Source organism: Anomaloglossus baeobatrachus, chromosome 1 (genome assembly GCF_048569485.1).
Source record: "Anomaloglossus baeobatrachus isolate aAnoBae1 chromosome 1, aAnoBae1.hap1, whole genome shotgun sequence".
Classification (NCBI taxonomy): Eukaryota; Metazoa; Chordata; class Amphibia; order Anura; family Aromobatidae; genus Anomaloglossus; species Anomaloglossus baeobatrachus.
The window spans coordinates 50,280,121-50,306,513 of record NC_134353.1 but is presented as its reverse complement, the minus strand read 5'-3'; positions in this window follow the sequence as shown (position 1 = coordinate 50,306,513).

The window sequence follows — 26,393 nt, the reverse complement described above, 5'->3', positions numbered from 1 at the left end:
GCGAAGTACTGGTCCCGTTGACCAATTTGGGGCTGTTCCTGGACTGGGGTCAAGGGGTGCTGCCTGGGTTTTAGGGGCAGCACCAAGGCTAGGTTGTTTGGGTGGGTGACTAAAGGACTCGTTACGTTGCTATTATTGAAAATGCATGTGTGAAAATGTTTAAAATGTTTTATTCTTTTCCAGTTTAATAAAATGTTGGTGCCTCGACGGCCCGAGGACGGGCCGTGTTTTACCAAGGGGGTGTGTGACGCCCTGGCACAGCCAGGTTGTCACAGAAAGAGTTAATCCTCCTTGGTAATCTGATCTCACACCGGTGCAGCCAGACAAGCACAGCCCCCAGTGTAAGGGAAAAGGAGAGGAGAGGGGAGGGGCTGGAGCAGAGAGTGTGTGGAGGGCAGACAGGACAGAGGTCTGGAGTGTAGCTCCCAGGTGGGGAGTGAAGCGTTCTCCAAGAGGGCCGGGGCAGGCCGTAGTGAGGAAGGGGCCAGAACAGGTAGCCGGAGCCGGGCGGTGGCCCCTCGGTACCTGGGTACCCGGATCACTACAGGGGAGTAGAGTCCCCGTTCCCGGCTGAGGAGAAAGAGGAAGAGAGAGGAGAAAAAGGCACTTTGCTGCAGGGAAAGGAACAACAAGGGCTGCTGCACCGTGTGTGGGACACTAACACCCCCGTACCGGAGGCCGCGGACACCGGCAATTCTTAGTTCACCAGTGACTCCGTGTGACTTTCTTGTGAGTACACCCGTGCCCTCGGGCACCGCACTGCAGCACTGCGCCCTGCTCCCTGCTTACCCCATCACCGGGCCCCGGGACAACCAACCCCCCTACCCACGGAGGGGCAACACAACATCTAGCTGCTCCACTACACCATCGCTCCCGGGATCCCCATCCAAAGCAGCGGTGGTGTTCCAACCTCACCACAACCGTGGGTGGCGTCACGGACAATTTCCCTTACCCAAATCCCCTTTTACTGTGGAGCCTGGGATCACAGACCGGGTCACGCCACCGTGATACCCACAGAAGTGACTCTGTGGCCCGGATCTGAGTACCCCTGGTCCCCGGGCGACACATTTACTAACTGTGTGGGGTTTTATGAGGTAATATTTTGGCTGTTTTGACAGTTTACCTGGCTGTTTATCAGGTGGTCAATATCAACCAATCACAGCTCTGCTTCTATTTTGCTACAGGTGCTATAATTGGTTGCTATAGGCAACAAAGGACATTCCTAGTATAAGAAATTTATGTGTGAAGTAATATGTTAGTGGAGAGACGGATCGAGAGAAAGAGACAGACAGACAGTCAGATAGAGAAAGAGGCAGACAGAGGCAGACAGACAGGGAAAGAGGCAGAGATTGAAAGAGAAAGACAGAGACAGACAGACAGGGAAAGAGACAGACAGGGAAAGAGACAGACAGATAGGAAAAGAGACAGACAGACAGGGAAAGAGACAGACAGACACAAAGGGAAAGTGACAGACAGATAGGGAAATAGAGATGGGGAAAAGACAGACAGGGACAGACAGAGACAGACAAACAGGGAAAGAGACAGATAAGGAAAGATACAGAGACAGAAATAGAGACAGACAGAGAGACAGAGAAAGACAGGGAAAGACAGATAGCGAGAGTGAGAGACAGACAGGGAGATAGAGAGATAGAGAAGGAGAGAGACAGAGAGACAGTTACTATCCTGGTTAATGTTGGGTACTACAGCTAGTTTTAAATAAATTGGAAGTAAAGTAACTAACGTACCTGATAAGGCCGTGAGGTTGCAATGTAAATATTTATCTTTATGAGGAAATAAGCATGCATTACTCTCGGTATCAGAGTGATAGAGCAGCACCTGTCAGGATATGTACTCTAGGTGAACATGGATGACGTAAGAGCAAATATACTGTTGATACACATAGTGTGGGATCATACCTGTAGTGTAAAAGGGTGGCCCAGATGCTAATTTAAAACCTGTACAAACAGTGGTCACAAAGGTTAAACTTCCTAATCAATAGAGAGAGGCAGATAGTCAGGGATATATAGATGGAGAGGCGATATTGAGAATATTTTCTGTAAAAATTGAGAATCTAGTGAATAAGGTGTAAAATGAGGCATTGTGTAGACTGGAAAACAAATGTACTTGCTATAGTGATGTAGAAGGGAAGGGAGGCCGTCATATGTTATGGTGTCAGTCAGTCCTATAGGGACTTGGATCAAGGGACAGGAGCTGAGGCACCGAAAGTAAAGATTGGAAACAATAGATCTTTAGTGAAGTGGTGTTACATCAAGAATGATGACTAAAGGGATACAATACCTGCAATGGTGATTCACGTGAGGGCAGAGCCCGCTATATGTATTATTATTTCACACTCTATGTATCTGGGATAAGGGGCAGAAAATGCAATACTGGGAAGAGGTTCTGAAAAAACAAGGATTGAATGGAGTGAAATAAGCATGGACAAAACATACCTGCAATGGTGACTGAAGTGGAACCGGAGACCTTCATGGGTACTGGCATCTTCTGTACTTTTAAAGGCCCGGAGTGGTGATGCAGCTCCCTATACTTCTTGTTCAGTAGAACGCACGGCGGCACGTGCGCAGTGTGACCACACTCCTGGAAAACTGCACATGTGCAGTGAGATATGCTGTGCAGTAACAGTGAGTCATTGGAAAGTGCTAAAGGAATGCAGGGAAGTGAGAAGGAACATCGGTGAGAGTATCAAAATCAGAACTGCCCTGTGTAGGTGCCGTTAAGGTGTGAGAATGCAATATATTTTTCCATGTACTTTTCTACTGTGAAAATACAATACATTTTTCTATATGCTTTTTCTATAACCAAGCTTTCTTTTCTGTATGAGTAAGAAGATAGAGCCTGTGAGCATAACTACACCAAAGTCAGCAGCTGATATCGTGAAACAAGGGAACAGAATGAAAATATTGATAACAATGGCTGGCTACATCTGCATAAGTCTAAATTTATGACTGTGAGGTACGTAACAAAGACTTTGCAAGTTATGGAGTTGGAAAACAGGAGGGGCTGGAGAGAAAGTCTCAAAAATGGATAAACGTCACAGGCTTTCTGCATATGCTTTTAATATAACCAATTGTATACTTAGGAATTTTGCTAAAAGACTAACTGATTACGGTTCTATAAAAAGGCTTCTAATAATTAAGCACGTCACATGTGCACCTTACTGAGAAAGGAATTTATAACAGCTAATCTGTGTGCTCTGAATTTTTCCGCCAGCTCTCAGTGACCTTCAATCTGAGATTACAGCAGATATTCACTGTAAAGAATGAGATTTCGAAAAACTAAGGAATTTCTCCTTAACAAAGGTGCCTGAAGAGAAGGGGGAGAAGAAACATGATTAGTGAATACAATTGAGGGCCATAAAAGAATATATAAAGGGTGAAATCAAATAAAAGCTTTACAATAGTTTATCTTGTCTCTTATCCATTTCCAAGTAATAAATATGAACTAGAACATGAAGAATATGTGGAAAGCAAAAGTGTAGCAAGTGAGCAAATAAAGTAAGTTGTATCTATATGCAGGAACATGTATGAACACTAATTTACAACATTAGGTGCTTATTAGGGATGATTGAATACCAAAATATCTGCTTCGGCGAATATCCGATGAATAGGTCGCCGCTATTCCCGTGTTCGCGAATATTCGACGCCCAATGTAAGTCTATGGGAAACCCAAATAATTCCATGTTGGATCTAACGGCGAGCTGTGGTGATTGAGGAAAAGGCTGAAATGGATGGGAAGAGGCAGAAACAGTATGGGCACAGCCTGTAGAAGTTGCGTGACTGCATTTCTGCCCCCCCGATCCCCAACCATCTCCCGATCAATCCAAGATGGCACCGCGCACACCACAGCGCCACCTGCATTCACCCTCTTCCTCTGCCATATGGCACGTGACAGAAAACTCATCCCCAAGTCCAGCTAAGTCACCCACCACACCCCCTCGGTGTTCTCCGGTGTTCCCTCGGTGTCTTTGTACCTGCCGCAGCGTTGATCCCCGCGATCCCTCCTCCTTTACAATAAACGATGGCTGCATGAACAGAGAGCGGTTGTGAGCTCAGCTTCCTGCTTTGAGAACGGCTGTGCTGGAATCATGCCTGGTCTCTCTCTCTCTCCTCTCTCCCCTTTCTCATGCTTTACACTGCAGCTCTGCATATTCACGTTTCCTTTCCCATGCTTTAAACTGCAGCTCTGATCATTCACATTTCCTTTCCCATGCTTTACACTGCAGATCTGCTCATTCATGTTTCCTTTCTCATACTTTACACTGCAGCTCTGCTCATTCACACTCCCTTCCTCATACTTTAAAGTGCATGTGCATTTCAAAAAGTATCCAAAATGCTGCATTTTGGATGCATTTTGAATTCATTTTGGATGCATTTTTGACAGTGCAGTCCCACTCAGCTCTGCTACATCCCCATAGAGCATGGCTGGCTGCGAGACAGAGTTGCGCAATCAGAATGAACTCGGATGAACTTCATCCGACTTCATTGTCATCGCACGGCTCTGTGTGTGTGCCACGGCCTGATTTGCTATCACAAGTGAAGGACTCACTGGTGACCGCAAATCCCCTGAGAGACTGAAGTGGGCCGCATGATCAGCAGTGATGTCACCCAAATTACCCGCGGCCAGCTGCAGTCTCCCACCTGAGAGCGGTGGCTGCGGGTAACCTGAGTGATGTCACCACTGATAGTGCACCTCACTTCAGTTGCTGCGTGGAGCTTACAGGAGCGGTGGTGTTCGATGGCCACTCCAGTCAGCTTCATGTAGCAGAGCTGGATGCATCGTGGGACCTCGTGTGGATTACGTCTGACGTGCAGGGTTATTTGGGGATTTTAATAAAGTGGTGAAAGAGGGTGTTTTTTCTATTTTATTCCAAATAAAGGATTTTTTGGGTGTATGTGTTTATTTACTTTCACTTACATGTTAATCAAGGTGGGTGTCTCATAGATGCCTGCCATGATTAACCTAGGACTTAGTGGCAGCTATGGGCTGCCATTAACTCCTTATTACCCCGATTGCCACAGCGCCAGCCAGCGTCTAATGGATGCGGCAATTCCGGGGGGTTGCTGGCTGATATTTTTAAGCTAGGGAGCTCCCAAAAATTTGGGGCTCCCTACCATGAGAATACCAGCCTTCAGCCGTGTGGCTTTACTTTGACTGGTATCAAAATTGGGGGGTACCGCAAGCATTTTTTTTTTATTTATTTTACTGCACTACATAGACCCGCCCCTCCGGCGACTGTGATTGATTGCAGTGAGACAGCTGTCACTTCGCGTGGAGGCGCGTCTGAATGCAACCAATCATAGGCGCCGTTGGGCAGGGGAAGCAGGGAATACGAGATAGAATAATAAGCGACCTGCATTTTCAAAAGCTGGAGAAGCCGCCAGAGCAGTGTGACAGCCATGCAGTGCCGCGCCGGTGATCGGTCAGCGATTGGTGAGTACGAGAGAGGGGGGAAGAGGGAGAGACCGACAGATGGAGAGAGAGACCGAAAGACCTGCGTTCTGTTTGTCAAAAAAAGCGATTTATGGAGCTGCTAGCAGGTACTGGACACTTTGTTCAGCCCTTACAAGGACTATTTATTAGTGAGATCTACGAACGGTTCTCCAGCACACAATACAGTCTATCTACACCGCCAGCTCCCTATCACTGCGTGTTCACAAAATGGCCGCTGGTTTATATAGCCCCTATGATACTGTGCGGCCAAGTCAATCACAGTAACACGACAACAAAGATGGCTGCGGCGTTACTGTGATGGCAAGCAACATCAGATGTGTTCATTGGCTGGAAAACAGGCGCCAGGAAGTCAGAAATGAAAATGAAAATATCGGAGCGGATGTTGTTTTATCCATCGGATACGAATGGTGCGAATAGCCTGTTATCCAGCGGATACCGAATAGTGGCCAATACATTCGCTCATCCCTAATTACTAAGCCTGTGTTTGTTTAAATTATATTGAAAGTGATAGCATAGTGTCTAAGGAGACTTTCAGAAATTGAATTTATTTTCAATGAATTTATGATCTCTGTATGTTGCCTTTCCCATAGAAATCACATTTTATTACATTTATTATTTATTATCTCACATGGGCTTAAAGGACATTTCATATTATATCTGTATTATATCCAGTGTCAGTGATTCTCTGGTATCAGCCAGGGTCAGAAAAGCCTGATGGGAGTGATCAGACAGCATAACAGGACAGTGTGTGTGATTATCACCTGCAGCATTATATTTATATCTATATCATGTCTCACTACTCCTACTATGGATGTCACGGGGTATATGGAGACAGGACAGGAGCCCTTAGGCTGGCCCTTGTGACTTGTGACCCCGCGCTGTCCCTTATCTCAAAGGTAGGTTTGATGGTAACCAGGTTTGATCCACCAGCATGACCCTAACTCCTGTATGGACCTTGATCTTATTCGTCCTCTCCCACACCCTCAAGGCAGGCCAGAAAACACAAAGACAAGCCCCCACACAATAATACAGACAAGGAAGAACAGAAACTTGTGCACAAAACACACGGGAGAGACAAAATGTATACTGGGGCAACGCAAAATGGGAGGAAATAACACACAACAGGGCAATGCTCACACTACTCAGAAGTGCAGCATAAATCACTATATGCAGGAAAAAACACCAAGACCAAGATCGCTGAAGTATAAAGTGAAGCTAGCTATCAGTGGCACCTCCTGGAAGAAGGCAGTGACTTAAATAGGTAAGTGACTGCTACACTTGGCAATCAGCGACCTGCGTACTTAGGTATTACTTAGTAGTCTGCAGGAATTAACTTGTGCAGAGCTGAAGAGCAGTGAACCTGAACCAGGCAATGCCCGACTCTGGCTAAACAACCCAGAAGCCTCAGGCTGTGTATCAGACTCTGCAGTGTAAACAGAGTCTGATACCACAGTGCCAGCAGGTGTGTGCACAGTTGAACATCATATGACAATGGAAGAAAATGAGGACAGAGGTTTTTGTATGACTGTGTCATTGTGTGAGAGGAGAAGCTTCACCCAACAGACAGTAATAATCTCCAAAATCTTCGCTTTTTAATCTAGAGATTTCAAGAGTAAAATCATTTTCAGATATAGATCCAGAGAACCGGTCTGGGATTCCGGGAGCACGGTCGGTTGCACGATAAATGAGAAGTGTGTCGCCCGGGGACCAGGGGGTACTCAGATCCGGGCCACAGGGTCACTTCTGCGGGTATCACGGTGGCGTGACCCGGTCTGTGATCCCAGGCTCCACAGTAAAAGGGGGTTTGGTAAGGGAGATTGTCCGTGACGCCACCCACGGTTGTGGTGATTGTGGACACCACCGCTGCGATGAAGGTGCAGGACTCCCGTGAACGGTGTTGGGATGCAGCTTAGGATGTTAACCCCTCCGTGGGTAGGGGCAGTTGGTCCCGGGGCCCGTTCGGGGATAAGCAGGGAGCAGGGCGCAGTGCTGCGGTGCGGTGCCTGAGGGCACGGACGTACTAACAAGTATTTCACACAGAGTTACTGGTAACAAGGAATTGACGGTGTCCGCAGCCTTCGGTACGGGGGTGTTAGTGTCCCACACACGGTGCAGCAGCTCCTGTTGTTCTTTCCCTGCAGCCAGGTGCCTCTCTCTCCACTCTCTTTCTCCTCAGCCGGGAACGGGGAATCCACTCCCCTGCAGTGATCCGGGTCACCCTAGGTACCGGTGGGCCACTACCCTACCCTGGCTACCTCTGGCCCCTTCCTCACTCACAGCCTGTCCCGGCCCTTTCGGAGCACGCTTCACTATCACTGGGAGCTACAACTCCAGACTCCTCTTCTGTCTGTCTCTCCACACACTCTGCTCCAGCCCCTCCCCTCTGCTCTGCTTTTCTCTTACCCTGGGGGATGTGGTTTGTCCTGCTGCATCGGTGTGGGATCAGGTTACCAAGGAGGATTAACTCTTTCTGTGACAACCTGGCTTTGCCAGGGCGTCACACACCCCCTTGGTAAAACACGGCCCGTCCTCGGGCCGTCTGGACACCAACATTTATTGAAACTGAAAAAAGGAAAAATCAACACATTACAATCATACATCTTCCCACATCGGGAGGTACGTTTTCTAGAACTGTAAACTGTTCTGCCACCCCACACATGCGGAGCAGATGGCCTCCTCCTGAACTTGAGGGCGTTGAACAGGGGTGACAGTCCATAAAACAGTCAACTTTTAACTTGTGGGTAGCCGTCCATGCTCCACTACCACTGCCGCTGCCGCCACTCCCAGTACGGGGCACGGGTTCCGTGCTCTGCCTCCTGCTCAGAAGCCAGACCCACTTGGATGCCCTCAGCGCTGGCTACAACCGGCCTCGCTTACTGCCGAGGGCTCCATCTCTCACTGGCCTGCTCCTGCTCTCTGCAGGTGCACTCCGGCTGCTCCACAGCCGTGACGGGGTACCTGGGAGCGGCTGGCGCCACATCTGGGGCAGACTTCCAATCGGGTGCCACCTCCGTTGCGGCCGGGCGGACTGCCGGAGCCGACGTCATCATTGTGGCGGCTGGGCGGACTGCCGGAGCCGGGTAAGATTTCATCGGGGTTGCGGCTACTGCTTGTCCAGGAACGGAATTAGGCAAAGTCCTGGCATCCCTGCCTTTACAGTCCTGGTCACATAAACTGCGGTTCCTTCCTCCTGCTCCCCCTTGGTACTCGGGAGCAGTCCTTCTAGCAACTTTTAAAGTTTTCCTTTTGCTTCCGGTCCTCCGGAGCTTCACTTCCGCCCGCGTTCTCAGGGGGCGGAGCCTCTTTTTCGCGCCCACCGCTTGGGGAAGAAGGCACTGGGCGGGAGATTTTCACGCCCAAAATGGTGGAAAAGATGGCGACTTTCAAAATTTTTGCAGCGGAACCGCTGACAGTCCAGAACAAGGCACACTTCCTCCAGGTAACTGGATGGGTTTGATCCTGTTCGTGACGCCAAATGTGTCGCCCGGGGACCAGGGGGTACTCAGATCCGGGCCACAGGGTCACTTCTGCGGGTATCACGGTGGCGTGACCCGGTCTGTGATCCCAGGCTCCACAGTAAAAGGGGGTTTGGTAAGGGAGATTGTCCGTGACGCCACCCACGGTTGTGGTGATTGTGGACACCACCTCTGCGATGAAGGTGCGGGACTCCCGGGAACGGTGTTGGGATGCAGCTTAGGATGTTAACCCCTCCGTGGGTAGGGGCAGTTGGTCCCGGGGCCCGTTCGGGGATAAGCAGGGAGCAGGGCGCAGTGCTGCGGTGTGGTGCCTGAGGGCACGGGCGTACTCACAAGTATTTCACACAGAGTCACTGGTAACTAGGAATTGCCGGTGACCGCAGCCTTCGGTACGGGGGTGTTAGTGTCCCACACACGGTGCAGCAGCTCCTGTTGTTCTTTCCCTGCAGCCAGGTGCCTCTCTCTCCACTCTCTTCCTCTTTCTCCTCAGCCGGGAACGGGGAATCCACTCCCCTGCAGTGATCCGGGTCACCCTAGGTACCGGTGGGCCACTACCCTACTCTGGCTACCTCTGGCCCCTTCCTCACTCACAGCCTGTCCCGGACCTTTCGGAGCACGCTTCACTATCAGCCTGGGAGCTACAACTCCAGGCTCCTCTTCTGTCTCCTCTCCAAACACTCTGCTCCAGCCCCTCCCCTCTGCTCTGCTTTTCTCTTACCCTGGGGGATGTGGTTTGTCCTGCTGCATCAGTGTGGGATCAGGTTACCAAGGAGGATTAACTCTTTCTGTGACAACCTGGCTTTGCCAGGGCGTCACAGAAGTGTTGGACGTTGTCCTGATTTCTGTTGGTACCAGTGTAAACGATCAGGATCCACACCACTACTGGCCTTACATAAGACGGTGACTGTTTCTCCCGGGGACACAGTGATGAGATCTGGAGATTGGGTCATTATGTTCTGAGCACAGGATTCTAAGGAATGAGAAAGAAAACATAAGTGTTAGTGTTAATGTCGCCTCATTGTGCTGTGTTCTCTACTGTCCTGTCCATCATCTCATGAACCTCTCACCATGAATGAGAAGAAGAATGACCCCCAGTAAACCTCCCTGTAAACCCATCGTCATCTCCGGGACTGATGGACGCAGACTATAGAGATGTCACCTGCACAATGTCTCCTATATACCAGCTGTAATCCCTCGAGGAGACGTCCCCTGAGAGCAGAGATGTAAAACAGGAGACATGTAAATTGTGCCGTGTGTCAGCGACCAGTGATCTGGATCTTACTGCAATCACACATTTTCTACAGAGAGAAATAATCCCCAATCATTATCCTGAGATGGACATTGACCGTCCGAGATGTCCTGATTGTTCTTGGACACCAGAAATGTGATTATTTCTATATATTTTGTTTTATCTGTTAAATCAGAAAAAATAATTGTATGTGTTAATGGGGTTTTCCATCTGTGTGATGTTGCAGCTGATTTAAGAATACATACTGGAGACAGCAACTCACCGGGAAAGTGAAATGTGAATTTATTGACCTTACAGAACACTATCCAAGGGCTCATTCAGTCGTCCGTGTTTTTGCATACGAGTCCTGTGTTTTTCATGGATACACCTCATACCTAGTATAGTCTATGGGATTGTTCACTTGTCATATTTTTATTTTATTTTTGCGGCCCAAATGGTCCTTGCAAAATCAGTGAAGCTGATGAAAGTCTGCAAAGCTTGTGTATGTGTCGCGGGCGGCGGGGCGCTGCGCTCGCTAATGCTCGGGTCCGGCGCTGCTGCTGCTGCTCCGTAGCTCGAGCGGTGGGCCGGATCCGGCGACCCGAGCGGCGCTCCTCGCCCGTGAGTGAAAAGGGGGGTGGTTTGTTTGGGATTTAGTCCGTGATGCCACCCATGGATCGTGGTGAAGATGGGCACCACCGCTGCTGGTGACGGGGATCCCGGGAGCAATGGCGGGGAGCAGCTGGGATGTTGTTTTCCCACTCCGTGGGTAGGGGTTGGTAGTCCCGGGGCCCGGTAATGATACGGGGAGGCTGGGTTGGTGAGATGCAGGGTTGCAGGGACAGTGCGATGCGGTGCCGGATGGCACTGGTGTACTCACTCAGCAACAGATGCACAAAGTCTCCGGTAAGCCAAACGGCTGGATGGACGGGTCCCGCAGCCGGCTGCAGCGTCTCTCCCTGGACAGGTGATGGTGGCTGTCTTTCCCTCCACCTTTGTGTACTCTGTTGACTCCGATGGCTTCCCAACGCTGGTCCGCTCCCCGGCGTATAGGTGCCGGAGGAGTCCGTTCTGCCCACAGGCTCTGGCACTTGGATCTCTAGCCTGTGGCGGTGGCTGTATATGCTCACGGTGCGGATGGTTGCCTTCTAACGGGACTTGGCTAGTTAGGAAATCCCTGGGGTTCCTGTCACATTCGGATTTGACTATTAACGGTGGCTCCAAGCCTGGTCGGGGTCCGATGGCCCTGCCGGTGTGCTTAGCTTCACTCCGTTCCCCGGTCCGGTACCGGCGGGCCGACGCCCGACCCCGGTCCTTACGGCTCTGCGAAGTTCCACCAACTCCTGCAGACGGCCACCACCGTCTGCCAACTTTGCTGTCCGTGCCTGGGCTCCGACCCAGACACTTGCAGTGTTACTCCTCTCACTTTCCACTCCAATCTCTAACTCCTCCACTTCAATAACTGACACTTTTCCCGCCTCCAGGACTGTGAACTCCTCGGTGGGTGGGGCCAACCGCCTGGCTCCGCCCCACCTGGTGTGGACATCAGACCCTGGAGGGAGGCAACAAGGGTTTTGTGTGACTAGTGTTACTGTCTGGAGGGTGTGGGGGGGTGTTGGTGTTTTTGTCTGTAGCTACCCTTCTAGTCCAGGGCGCCACATATGGGTCTGTGAAAAAAAAAATCAGAAAGCAGTCGGATGCATCTCTGGACTGTATGTTTTTATACACTGCCAGATAAGAGAAGATAGAGATGGAGGGTTTTTCCGTCCGAGATAAAGCGAAAAAACTCTGAACAAACTTGAATGAAAATCTGATAAAATTCTGAACAAAATTATTAATTAAACTAAAGGGTGCTTTACACGCTAGGATATTGCTAACAAGATATTGTTGGGGTCACGGTGTTTGTGACGCACATGTGGCCACGTTAGCGACATCGCAGCGTGTAACACCTCTGTGCGATCTAAAACGATCGCAAAAGACGTAAAATCGTTGGTTTTGGAGAGGTCGCTCCAAAACCAAAAATTGTTCTCTGGTGATTAGCGATGTTGTTCCTTGTTCCTGCGGCATCACACATCACTATGTGTGACACCGCAGGAGAGACTAACATCTCCTTACCTCCATCCACCGGCAATGCGGAAGGAAGGAGGTGGGCGGGATATTCCGCGCGCTCACCTCCACCCCTCCGCTTCAATTGGACGGCTGCCGTGTGACATCGCTGTGACGCCGAACGTCCCACCCCCTTCAGGAAGAGGATGTTTTCCGCCCACAGCAAGGTCGTTATGGAGGTAAGTACGTGTGACGGGGTTACCGACGTTGTGCGACACGGGCAGCGATATGCCCATGATGCACAACCGATGGGGGCGGGCACACTCGCTAGCGATATCGGTACCGATATCGCAGCATGTAAAGTACCCTTAAGACCAATTTTTATGTGATAAAATCCAGACATCTAAATAAACCCTATGTGCATTAGAAATATTTAGGGTTTTTTTAATTATGTTGTACTATTAATATGATTGATACTGTATTACATTTGCTCCTGATTGAGGATTACAAAAGTAGCTGCTAAACACTGATGAACTACACAAGTGTGAATGAGACCTCGTAAAATATATTTTATGGTGTGAAATACAGAACTAAAGGCCACTTTACACGCTGCGACATCGCTCAAGCGATCTCGTTGGAGTCATGGAATTTGTGACGCACATCCGGCCGCGTTAGCGATGTCGTTGTGTGTGACACCTATGAGCGATTTTGAATCGTCGCAAAAACGTTCAAAATCGCTCATCGGTGACATGCCCCCCTAGTCCCGATTATTGTTGCTGCTGCGTGTACGATGTAGTTCCTCGTTGCTGCAGCAGCACACATCGCTATGTGTGACGCCGCAGGAATGAGGAACCTCACCTTACCTGCGGCCGCCGGCAATGAGGAAGGAAGGAGGTGGGCGGGATGTTGCGTCCCGCTCATCTCCGCCCCTCCGCTTCTATTGGGCGGTGGTTCAATGACGCTGCTGTGACGTCGCTGTGACACTAAACGAACATCCCCTTAGAAAGGAGGCGGTTCGCCGGTCACAGCGTCGTCGCTAGGTAAGTAAGTAGTGTGACGGGTCCGCGCGATGTTGTGCACCACGGGCAGCGATTTGCCCGTGTCGCACAACCGATGGGGGCAGGTACACACGCTAGCGATATCGGTACCGATATCGCAGCGTGTAAAGCGGCCTTAAGGCTACGTTCCCATGATGAGCTTTTGGTGAGTTTTTTATGTTGCGATTTTGTGCTCCATTCCTGCATCTAAAGTGATGGCCAAAAGTGTTGCACCCTTGAAATTGATCCAGAAAATGATGTATTTCTCCCAGAAAATTATTGCAAATACACGTTTTGTCCTACAAATGTATATTTCTTTTGTGTGTTTTGGAACAGCACAAATAAAAGAGAAACAGAAGCAAACTGGACATAATTTCACTGAAAACACCAAGAACGAGCCGAACAAATTTGTTGGCAGCTTTCCAAAATTGTGGGTAAACAAGTTTGTTTCAAGCATGTGATGCTCGTTCTAACACTCCTGTGGCAAGTAACAGGTGTGGGCAATATGAAAATCACACCTGAAACCAGATAAAGAGGGGAGATGTTGACGCAATCTTTGCATTGTGTGTCTGTATGCTACAATAAGCATTGAAAATAGAAAGAGGAGAAGAAAACTGTCTGAGAACTTGAGAACCAAACTTGTTGAAAAATATTAACAATCTCTAGTTTACAAGTCCATCTCCAGAGATCTCATATTTTTTGTAAACTTTGTGCAACATAATCAAGACGTTTACGGCCCGTGGCACTGTAGCTAATCTCCCTGGATGTGCACAGCAGAGAAAAATTGATGAAAGGTTGCAACGCAGAATAGATGTGGCTAAGCCTCAATCAAGCTGTCCTGCAGTTTCAGGGAACATCAGTGTCAGCAAAAAAATCCATCCACATGTAAATGAAATTAAACCCTATGGAGGAGACCTAGGAGGACCCCACTGCTGACACAGAGACATAAAAAAACTACACTGCCAAAATGTACACCAGTCATCCAAAATCCTTCTGGGAAAGCATCTTGTAGACAAATGAGACCAAGATGGAGCTTTTTGGTAAAGCACATCATTCTACTGTTTACCAAAAAACAGAATGAGGCAACAAAGAAAAGAACACAGGACCTACAATCAAATATGGTGGAGGTTCAAGGATATTTTGGGGTTGTTTTGCTGAATTTTCCACTCTCTGACTTAACTATGTGCAAACCCTGAAAATTGCAATAATTTTCTGAAAGAAATACTTAATTTTATGAAACAATTTCAATGGTGCAAACACTTTTAGCCATGTCTGTATTAGGTAAATTAGGTCACTTGCATTTTTACATTGTGTTTTTCAATGCGTTTTCTTTACATGCGTTTTTGATGTTGCAGGTTTTGTCTCGTGTTGGGGTACACATCATGCTTTAAATAAAGCTGCTTTGTTTCTGAAATGTCCTGGTATTTGGATTTGACAAAAGTTTATTGATACTGTATATTCACATGCATACTACATGTTTTTGATATGTTTCTGCATGTGCGGTTTTTACCTGCAGACTTTCCTCATCTAGTACAAGTCTATGGACAAGACCTGCACAAAAATCTCAGCGTACCCGCAAGACAAAATTACATTTTGCGGATTTGTTTACAAAGAATAAAAAAGAAACACAAGGGGCCAGAGATTTCTATAAATCCCATCCACTTTGCTGGAACGGTAAGACGCTGCGTTTTTGATGCAGCATGAATATGCTTCTTCGAAAACTCACATAAAACTCATCGTAGGCACATAGTTTAATAGTGATTCTTACATTTTTTTTTAAGCTTGCATGCATTACTATTAGAGATGAGTGGATCAAGCAAACTCAAATTCACCAGTTCGCTTGGATTTTCTTAGGAAATTTGATTTGTGGAGAAGTTATTTTCCATGAATTTAATATTCCCTATTATGCTCTAGGGCAGAGGTCCCCAACCTTTATGACCTTGAGAGTCACATTCAGCTATGAGAGAGGGTCGCGAGTCACATTTAGCTCCTCACAGTAGTGACATCCAGAGCCCTCAACACTGGTATAATGACAGTCATGGCTTTTTCATAGAAATAACATGGAAGCAGAATACCAAGATCCAAGGGTTTCCACAATATTCCCATTTAGTATTTTTGCATTAACTGCTCCCACCACACTGTGACAGCCAGGTTTAAGCTCTACCTCTGACTGGTAATATAATCATGTCTCCAGTTTACCATGCTTTAATTATCTCTAAATCCCCAATTCCATTATATGTGTAGCACCCCAGGGGGTCGGGGTAAAATACTCGTCACTGGGCCGGTGGGGGTCAGTGGATGTCACTGGTGGCCCTGCCCGATTTCGTGACCCCAAGGTGTACACGGAGGGGAATAGGTGGATAAGGGTGATTGTGGAGGTTGATTTTGTGACGCCACCTGCGGTACGTGGCCAGGGAATTAGCCGCCGCTGCTGTCACTGTCCTGCAGGGCAGATGGTAGGGTAGTAGCAGCAAAGAAGGTTTCGCTCCCCACAGGTGGAGCAGGCCCCGGGGAGGATGATGAGGGCTGTAGTGGTGGCAGGGACCGTTGGCACCGGGGCACGGGGCTCCGGCGCCAGTAATAAGAGTCCGAGTCAGCTGCTGCGGTTCCAGGTTGTTTTACTCACAGTTTATGCCGCTCACCCGGGAAGTAAAGGTCACCGGCTGTGATGGACCCCGTCGACCTCGGATAAGTTGGAAGAAGCCATTGGTGTTTGGAAAATGTCCTTTCTGAGAGTTGCCCTTCCAGTAGTGAGGAACCCAGGCTGAGAATTCCACTCCAAACCACAGGCCCCATGAAAGAAGAAAAAGGAAGAAGGTGATGGTGGTGTCTTTTCGCCAAAACTGAAGTCCCAGGTAGACTGACTGAAGATTGTGTAAAGTTGCTCCAACTTCTACTCCAAGTGAAACCTGCCCCCCAGGTGGTTGTCCTAGTGGCCAGGAAGTCCCAAGCTTCATGTTGGCCAACCCCCCTGCCTCGCCTAGTCCAGCTCCCCAGTGAGAAGGCTCCTAAGCTGTATGTAAAGTGTGAATGTGTAACACCGGTAATTAACCCCCTCCTTACTCGAGGTGAATTCCGCACCTTAAATAAGGTGCAGTACTCTGTGGCGACTGGAGCCGCAGGGGCGCCACATTCCCCCACAGCAAATAGCAGCACTCTCGGGCTGCAAACAAGTAAAGTTAGTACATCGCAATTTTTGTATGCAATTAACAATATAACATTCTTCCCTTTATGGGAGGCACCATCAATAAACAGTTTAAAACATTTTCAACAGTCACCGGTCAGCAGTATCATCATGCAATAGAATATCAACATTTGCATATGAAAAAAAAAAACAACAGTTATTCTTGCTTGGCTGCTGGTGGTGCCAGAGGGCTGGTCCCAGCCCCCTGGCTCTGGGCACTCAAAAGACATCTGTGGGCAAAGTGTCCAGCCTGTTGACAACAGCAACAAACCAGAATCAGAATGTCTATGGTGACAGGAGCAGGTTTCTTCACAGGAGCAGCCCTGGAGTATTCCTCTGTTAGAAAAATCTGCAAAGGCTGAATCACTATCCCATCAGTCTTTCCTCCATTGCAAGGCTCCAAAGGTTTATACTGCCAATGCTGGACTCCGCAGGGACCCGGGTGAATCACGGGAGCCATCGGGGAAATATTGGTCAGAGGGCATGCTTTTGACAGATCCCAGAGTCCTTCCCTGATGACTTTCAACAGGGTTGCTTCTTCTGAGCATCGCAGTGCCCACTGCTCTCCAGAAGCACATAGGTTTGAATCCGGTAGCTCAGGTGTCACAGGTGCAGTGTCTGGATTATCCTGGTCTTCTGTCTTAATTGACAAGATCTTTTCTCTCAGTCCTGCATGGTTTCCTAGGTGCGTGGTACTTGTCTCCAGCAGCGGGGCCTCTGTTCGCGCGCTTTTCGGGGTGCTTCCCACGTTGGCACACCTCCTTTTTTTCCTGCGTGGAATGACTAATGACAACTGTCCTTTTTAAGCAATACATTAAACACAGTACTGTAAGGCGCACAGTACCTGGGTTTTGCCTGGGCACGTTATCCTGTTCGTGACGCCAAATGTAACGCCCCAGGGGGTCGGGTGAAAATATTCGTCACCGGCCCAGTGAGGGTCAGGGAATGTCACGGGTGGCCCTGCCTGGTTTCGTTACCCCGAGGTGTACACGGAGGGGCATGGGTGGATAAAGGTGATGGTGGAGGTTGATTTTGTGACGCCACCTGCGGTACGCTGCCTGGGAATTAGCCGCCGCTGCTGTCGCTATCCTCCTGGGCGGATGGTAGTAACAGCAAAGATGGTTTTGCCCGCCACAGGTGGAGCGGGCCCCAGGGAGGATGATGAGGGCTGTAGTGGTGTCAGGGACCGTTGGCGCCGGGGCGCGGAGAGCCGGCGCTGGTAATAAAAGTCTGAGTCAGCTGCTGCGGTTCCAGGTTGTTTTACTCACAGTTTATGCTGCTCACCCGGGAAGTACCAGTCACCCACTCTGGTGGACCCTGTCAACCTTGGATAAGTTGGAAGAAGCCACCGGTGTTTGGAAAACGTCCTTTCTAAGAGTTGCCCCTCTAGTAGTGAGGAACCCAGGCTGAGCGTTTCGCTCCAAGCCACAGGCCTCGTGGAAGAATAAAAAGGAAGAAGGTGATAGTGGTGTCTTGTCGCCAGAACTGAAGTCCCGGGTAGACTGACGGAAGATTGTGTAAAGTTGCTCCAACTTCTACCCCAAGTGGAACCCACCCCCCAGGTCGTTGTCCTAGTGACTGGGAAGTCCCAAACTTCATGTTCGCCAACCCCCCTGCCTACCCTAGTCCATCTCCCAGTGAGAAGGCTCCTAAGCTGTATGTAAAGTGTGAATGTGTAACAACAGTGATTAATTCCCTCCTTACCCGAGGCGAATACCGCACCTAAAATAAGGTGCAGTACTCTGTGGCGACTGGAGGCGCAGGGGCGCCACATATGCGAATCCAGACCTGCTTTTCTGTGGGGGGCTACTCACAAAATTCACCATCTGGAGACCTGCCTAAAGTAACTGTGTGCTAGACCTTGTGCTAATGTGCCAAGGTGGCAGCAAGCCACACATTACAGGCAAAAATAGAGGCATAAAACATATACTGTATTTTTCGGATTATAAGAAGCACTATTTCTCCCAAAAATTTTGGAGGAAAATGAGGGGTGCATCTTGTAATTCGAATGTTTCTTACTGTGGATGGTGGACAGGGGTCGCAGGAGCAATGCCGCTGTGATGGAGCTGTAGGCGATGTGCTAAAGCTGTGATGTTCTGGGGTTGTGGGCGATGTGCTGGAGCTGTGAGCGATGTGCTGGAACTGCGCTGTGCTGGGGCTTCAGGCTGAGGGCACTGTGCTTGGGCTGCAGGCGCCATCCTGAAAATCTTGGCAGTGCAGACTTCAAAATAATGGCAACCGGAGCCGGTGCATGCGCATATGGAACTTTTGGCTCAAGATCTCATCTATTCAAAGGCCACTTCCGGGTACCATTTTCCTTAAGTCCACTGCTGGGAGGTCAATTGGCCCAAGCAGTGAGTGCACAGATGAGATCTTGAGCTGAGAGCTCCATCTGTGCACGTGCCGACTACAGGTGCCATTATTTGATGTTTGCACCGCCGACATTTTCAGGATGGCGCTCACAGCTCCAGCACAGCACAACGCACTCATCCTGCAGTCACAGCACAGCTTCAGTACATCACCCGCAACCCCAGCACAGCGCAGCTCAAGCGCATCGCCCACAGCTCCGGCACATCACCCGCAGCCCCAGAACAGCACAGCTCCAGTACATTGCCAGCAGCATCGCCCTATTCCCCCATCGCCCCTACCTCCTGTAACCCCTCTCCACCACCGATGTCGCACGCTCCTGGTAAGACACCACCGGATTGTAAGGCGGACCCCATTGTTTTTACATATTTTTCCTCTAAGTTTGGGGTGCGTCTTATAATCCGATGAGTCTTATAAACCAAAAAATATGGTATGATGTATCAGTAGTAATCCTTGCGTAATAAACACTATAATGTGTAATGAATTCTATAAAGAAATATCAATACAGCATTATAATAGAGTATAAAGAGATAATCTTATGATACTTTGAGTAAGGCAGCAAAAAACAACTCTCACCAGATTGCATATAGAGAAAAATATAAAGGGTTATCAAATGTAAACAGTGCCTGTAGTATGGCGGAGGAACACCTCTCTGAGCCCGGCGCCCAAATACAGCCATCACAGGAGATGTGATGATAAACTGGGAGAATGCTGCCTTATATCCGTCCGCAGTGCCTGTGAGACAGAATAGAAGGATAAGGCTAGGATCACATTTCCGTTGTTTTGCATCAGTCACATGCGTTGCTTGACGCTTCTGACTGATGCGTTGTACAACAGATGACAAGAATAGAATTCATTGTCGAATTCCGTTGTAAAATGTGAGAGAGAGAGCGGTCAGCTGATCGTTCACAATAGCCGGCCGCCGGCTTTTGAGAGCGAACAGATGATCACCCGGCGGCCGGCTAATGAGAGCGATCAGCTGATCATTCACAATAGCCGGCCGCCGGGCGATCAGCGGATCGCTCACAGAAGCTGGCTGCCAGGCGATCAGCTGATCACTCTCATTAGCTGGCCACCGGGCGATCAGTTGATCGCTCACAGAAGTCGGCCGCTAGGTGATCAGCTGATCGCTCACAGAAGCCGGCCACCGGGCGATCAGCTGATCGCTCACAGAAGCTGGCCACCGGGTGATCAGCTGATCGCTCACAGAAGCCGGTCGCCGGGTGATCAGCTGATCGCTCACAGAAGCCGGCCGCCGGGTGATCAGCTGATCGCTCACAGAAGCTGGCTGCTAGGCAATCAGCTGATCGTTCGGCCTCCGAGAGAGAGCATGCGCAGCGGTATCCGTTGCTCAAAAAACGTTACATGCTGCGTTCCTGCTGCCTGACGGTCAGTCGTTCCACGACTGATCAGTCGGGCGGAGGATGCAACGCAGCATCATCAGTCACATCCGCCACTCATACAAGTATATAAGAACAATGGAATCCGCCAAACGGATTCCGTTTTTTACTAGAGCCGCAGATTGTGACTGATACAAATTGACGGAAATGTGAACCTAGCCTAAGAGAGAGGCAGAGAGCACCCATGTGACGGAATGGAGAAGTCAGGACATTAGGAATTCAGTGATGCCAGGAGGGGGCGGTAAGTAGTCACCCAAAGTGTAGCGAGGAGGAGTGAGGGCTTGTGGCATCTGAGGACAGAGGTAACCAGTGTAGCGTCATGGCATCTGCTTATTACCTCAGAAAAACAAGAAGAATAGTTAGACTCCATGTAAGGCCTCTGTCACACGTTCGTGCCTCCGGTACATGTTTGGTAGTTTTTACACGTACTGGAGACACGTAAACGCGTGGACCAATGTTATCCTAATGTATTGGACACACGTAAGTATTTTTGAACGGAACGTGTGTCCGTTCCGTACTTACGTGTATCCGTGAGTTTCTCACACTGACATGTCCGTTTGTCTCCGGCATCACGGGTGTCACACAGCCCGCACCCGTACCACATGGATGTAGTGTGGATGCGGTCCCGTGTGACACGTGCCGGAGAAAACTTACGTGTCAGTGAAAAAAATAACAAATCTTTTCTCACCTTCTCCAGCCCTCCTGTGTCTGCCGCTGCTGTCACTTGCTGCCGACCGCCGCTCATTAAATATTCACTTCACTGCGGCCGGCAGCAGCAGCAGTGTGAGACGGCAGGGCTGGAGACCGAAGATCAGCACCACGGACAGCAGCAAGGACCACGTGGGTATGCAAATTACCGGTTCTCTGTGTGTTATCGCGGATAGCACACGGAGAACACACGTGGCCTGCATGTACCGGAGACACGTACTTACCTAATGCAACACGCAAGGAAAATTCGTGTCTTGCGGCACGTGCGTGATTTTCACATGTCTGTGGCACAGGCCTAAGATGAATACAGAAAGGCAAATTTCATCGTGTTTAAAAACAATTCTGTAAGAAAAAAATAATGATGATCCTTTATTATGTGCAGCAATAAGTGACTTGTCTATAAATATTCATTATTGTATATAGTTATTATTCCTGTATTAATTTTATGATCATTCTCTCCCAATTTTTGTCTCTCCTTTTGTCATGCTCAGTCTAGGGCAGGACCTGTGTTAAGCCAAAAACACAACAAAACAGGGGAAATACCATGACAAACAAGGGGTACACCTGGGACACTTTAACAACGGTGAGCACTACCGCTAGTGACAGGGAAGATGGGTGTAGCACCCCTGAGCCACTCAGGGCACTACTAGGTGCTGCATCCTCACCAGGCTGCAGGGCCTATCCTCAGGGATCTGGAACACCAGTGCCAGTGACATCTGCACACACCAAAATCCCAGTTTCCACTCCACACCAGGGTTAATAGGCTAATCAGACACCAAAGGGATGGCCACCTAGAGGGCAGAACCAGTCCAGGGGACTAGACAGCCTGGTGGGAGGGGACTGCAGCAGTTAAGTCAGGAGAGTGAGAGTGAACAGACGTGCCAAAAGCTGGGTCATGTAACGTTGACCCAGGGGCACAGGAGAGTGGTTGCCAGGGCAGGTACACCCAAGTACCGCTGGGACCAGAGCACCGACAGGGCACAGGGCCCTAGGTCAGGCAACAGCTTCACGCGGCCTGGCAAACACCTGCACAGTGAGGGGACCTTCACAGATCTCACTGACCCACAGATCCAGGGGCATCAGCAGTAACGAGAAGATCAAGATTTGGGACCACAAACTAACCCTACAGGTCGACACTGCCCGCCGTACAGACAAGGAGACTGTTTAAGGACAGTCGGGCCCCAAACCAGCTCCAAGCTACAGGTACCCAACCACACTTAGGGTGCCAGGAACAGAGCAACTGAGTCATCAAACTGGCACTGGAACTACAGGGACCTGAACCAGTCCTCCGAGGGTCTAACTGTGAGTAAAGACTGTTAAATTGCAACTCACGGTGTGGCCTCCATTCTTCAGCGAAAGTCTCCTCCACACATCTCTCGGGCTCAGCCCTACCTGTGGAGGGCCTACCACCACAGCTGTCATTACCACCAGCCCTGGGGATAATCAACTCAGCAGCGGCGGTTCCACCATATTAACCACAACCTGCAGGTGGCGTCACACCAATGACTTTCGCCTCCCCTGTAAATACTCCCCATTAAAAATCACCCAGGGCACGGAACCTGGCAACGGCCACCAAAGTGACACACCCTAGTTATACACTGCCCGGGACCGAGTAGCCCATGACACATGGGCATCTCCTACTTACCTGCCGCTGAACCCTGCCTGCACTCCTAGCCAGTCCTTATACAGGTTCCTCACCTGTCAAGGAGCAGGAACCATATGGTATGATATAGATATGTGGCTACTGGTCTTCCTTTATATAGGGTCTGTTGCCCCTTTTTTGTAATATGATTTCTTTTCCTGAGGAAGGAGACGGAGATGTCTCTGAAACGCGTAGAATTATGAAATAAAGGAAATCTTTTTCATCTACAGCATCAGTGGTTTTTAGCGCGGCATTTAAACCGGTTTTCTCTTTACCTGACCTATATATTGTATACTGCATTCCGGGGCCGCTGCTAAACCACAAAAAAGGCACTCACATGCGATCATAAGGAGTTGTGACTTGCACAACCCTACCTACCAGGTGAGTGTACCTCTTTCTGTCTCTCTACCCTCATACCGGGTAAGACCCTATTGCGCTTTTTCCTCCTACAGCTCTACAAGGAGCAGGAACCCTGAGATGACCCTACATTAGTCTCTGGCTAGGAAGTGAGCAGATGAGGAACACTAGCTCACTAATACAACACACCAAGAAAGGAAGACAGACATGGGGAAAACACCACGACAGACTGCTGCAGTCAGCACCAAGACTGCAACCACCACAGAAACTTCAGCAGAGGGTTTTCACCAGCTCCTTCTTCCTCCAAGCTCAGCATTCAAATGGCAAAGAGAATACCTGGCCCCCTCTGCTGGTAGCAGAGGGTATATAAAGGAACAACACCTGAGCTGGTACTAAGCCTACTTGCTGGCAAGGAATACTGCCATTAACCCTACAACTGCCAAAAGAAAATAAAACCCATTTAAATAGCAGAGTCTCCCATTGGAAAAGTGAGACTCAGACCCAAAAAACGGTCACTAAATACTTAAAGCAGAGAGAGAACCATAACACCTTTATACTTCACTCATCTTTCCATATTATTTTAGTTTATATTTATTTTTTGTTACATAATTGTACACATATCACCACCCTCATAATATATTTATTAATTTGTTTTTTCCTTATATGCGAATATGTATTTTATTTTATACACAAGAAGGTCAGTGACCTGACCAAAACATCATATACATTGGCTGTGAATTGTATTCTTACAAATAAAATTTCCTGCATACAATCTTCCTGACTGCCAAGTTCCTTCTAGGTCAGTTCAGTAAGGATTGGGATCCTAACTGTGCAACTATTTTTAACTGTATAAATGTCAAATACAGTTATGGACGAAATTGTTGGTACTATTGAAATTGTCCCAGAAATTGAAGTATTTCTCCCAGAAAATTATTGTAATTATTTTATTATAAACATGTTGATTTCCTTTGTATGTATTGGAACAACACCAAAAAAAAAAAAAAAGGCAAATTGGACACAATTTCACACAAAACCCCTAACATGGGGCGGACAAAAATGTTTGCACCTTTCTAAAATTGTAGGTAAACACTTTTGTTTTAAGTATGTGATGCTCGTTCAATGTCACCTGTGGCAAGTAACAGGTGTGGGCAATATGAAAATCACGTCTGAAACCAGACAAAAAAGGGAGAAGACTCAATCATTGCATTGGGTGTCTGTGTGTGCCACACTGAGCATGGGGAGCAGAAAGAGGAGAAGAGAACTGTCTGAGGACTTGAGAAAAGGGATGAGCAAACCTGAACTGTAAATCCTGAACACAGACTTTTTACTATACATCAGGTTACTGTTTGGGTTTATCACCCAAATAAGGCTTGTTGAAAGGCTGCAGAGCATCCAATCAGCAAGCTTTTAGGCTGTTGGCCCTTCCAGAGCGTGTGGGAAGGTGTTGTACGGGGGCCTAATCTGTGTGACTACCTGGTTTTGCCAAGGCGTCACATTCCCCCTTGGTTAAATACAGACCGTCTGCGGGCTGTCCGACCACCACTGTTTATTCAACCAAACTGGAAAAAGGGGATAAACAGTTACAATTATACAACATTTTACAAAGTTCTCTTCCCTTTCGCGAGGCACATTTTTTAAACGTTGCACATATAAAACGGAACGGGACGACCAGACCACTTTCTCACCACGCCCCCACCCAAACAAACTTACTCCTTGGTGCCACCACTAAACACTGGTGCACACCCCTTTGCCCAAGTCCAGGAACAGGTCTGGGTGACGCCCACACGGGCCAGGTAAAAAGTTCCTTACCCGGCAGTCTGTATCACGGGCCCCAAGTCCGGGGACCCATAGCCTGGAGGGTAGTCACCGGTTTGGTAGTGACTGGGCATCGACCTACTCCACCACAGGCCCTTCCTCCAATCAGCCTCTCCAGAGACTGTGGCAGGACGCGGAAGGTGGTCAGTAGAGTTGAGCAATGTTCGAGTCGAACGGTTTGACAATTTCAAATTTGAGTGATTTTGGGCGGTGTTCGAGTCATTCGGCAAACTCAAACAATTTGCTTCAAGTTCGGCAGTTCGAGTTACCGTTGGATAACGGTTCGATCACCAAAAGCGTCCTGCGTCCCCAGCACAATCCCTCTCTCTTTCCTACTCACCGATCACGGGCGCGATGCTGCACGGCTGTCACAAATCTCCGGCGGCTTTTCCACTTTTGAAAATGACTGCCGCTTCATTATTCAATCTGGTATTCCCTGCCTTCTCCGCCCACCGGCGCCCTTGATTGGTTGCAGTCAGACACGCCACACGATGAGTGACAGCTGTCTCACTGCAACCAATCACAGCCGCCGGCAGACGGGTTTATATCGTGCAGTAAAATAAATAAATAATAAAAAAAAAAAAAAATGCGGTTCCCCCAATTTTGATACCAGCCAGGATAAAGCCACACAGCTGGAGGCTGGTATTGTCAGGATGGAGAGCACCACATTATCAGGAGCCCACCACCCTAACAATATCAGCCAGCAGCCGCCCGGAATTGCCGCATCCATTAGATGTGACAGTCCAGGGACTCTACGCCGCTCATCCCGAATTGCCCTGGTACGGTGGCAATCGGGGAAATAAGGGGGTTAATCATGACAGGCGACTCCCCGAGACACCTTCCATGATTAACCTGTAAGTGAAAGTAAATAAACATCCACAGCGAAAAATCCTTTATTTGGAATAAAAGACAAAAAACACCCTCTTTCACCATTTTACACCCGAATACCCCTCCAGGTCCGAAGTAATCCACAGAGGTCCCGCGACGCATCCAGCTCTGCTACATGAAGCTGACAAGAGCACCATAGAACACGAGCACTCTGTGTCAGCTCCATGGAGCAATGAAGTGAGCCGCGCTGTCAGCGGTGATGATGGGGGTTGTAGTGCCCGCGTGTGTGCGAGGATGATGAGTGTTGTAGTGCCTGAGTGTATGCGGTGATGATGGTGGTTGTAGTGCCTGCGTGTGTGCGAGGATGATGAGTGCCGTAGTGCCTGCGTGTGTGCGGTTATGATGGGGGTTGTAGTGCCTGCGTGTGTGCGAGGATGATGAGTGCTGTAGAGCCTCCATGTGTGCGGTGATGATGGGGGTTGTAGTGCCTGCGTGTGTGTGGTGATGATGGGAGTTGTAGTGCCTGCGTGTGTGCAGTGATGAGTGCGGTAGTGTCGGTGTTTTCCCGCCCATCTGCCCATCCATCCGCCCATCCGTCCATCCATCCATCCATTCGCCCATCCATCCATCCATTCGACTATCAGGTCAGGGGGAAAGGCGTGGCCTTTCATTGGAATGAGCACCGTGGCCAGAATGCAAGGAAATTTACAAGCCATATAATGCGTGTATAAACCTGAAATAGGAAGATTGAGCGGTTAGCTCGCTGAATGCTGCTAGTGTTTCCTCCTTTCACCATCCATCCATCCTTGCAGCTGAACAATCTGCTTCTGGAT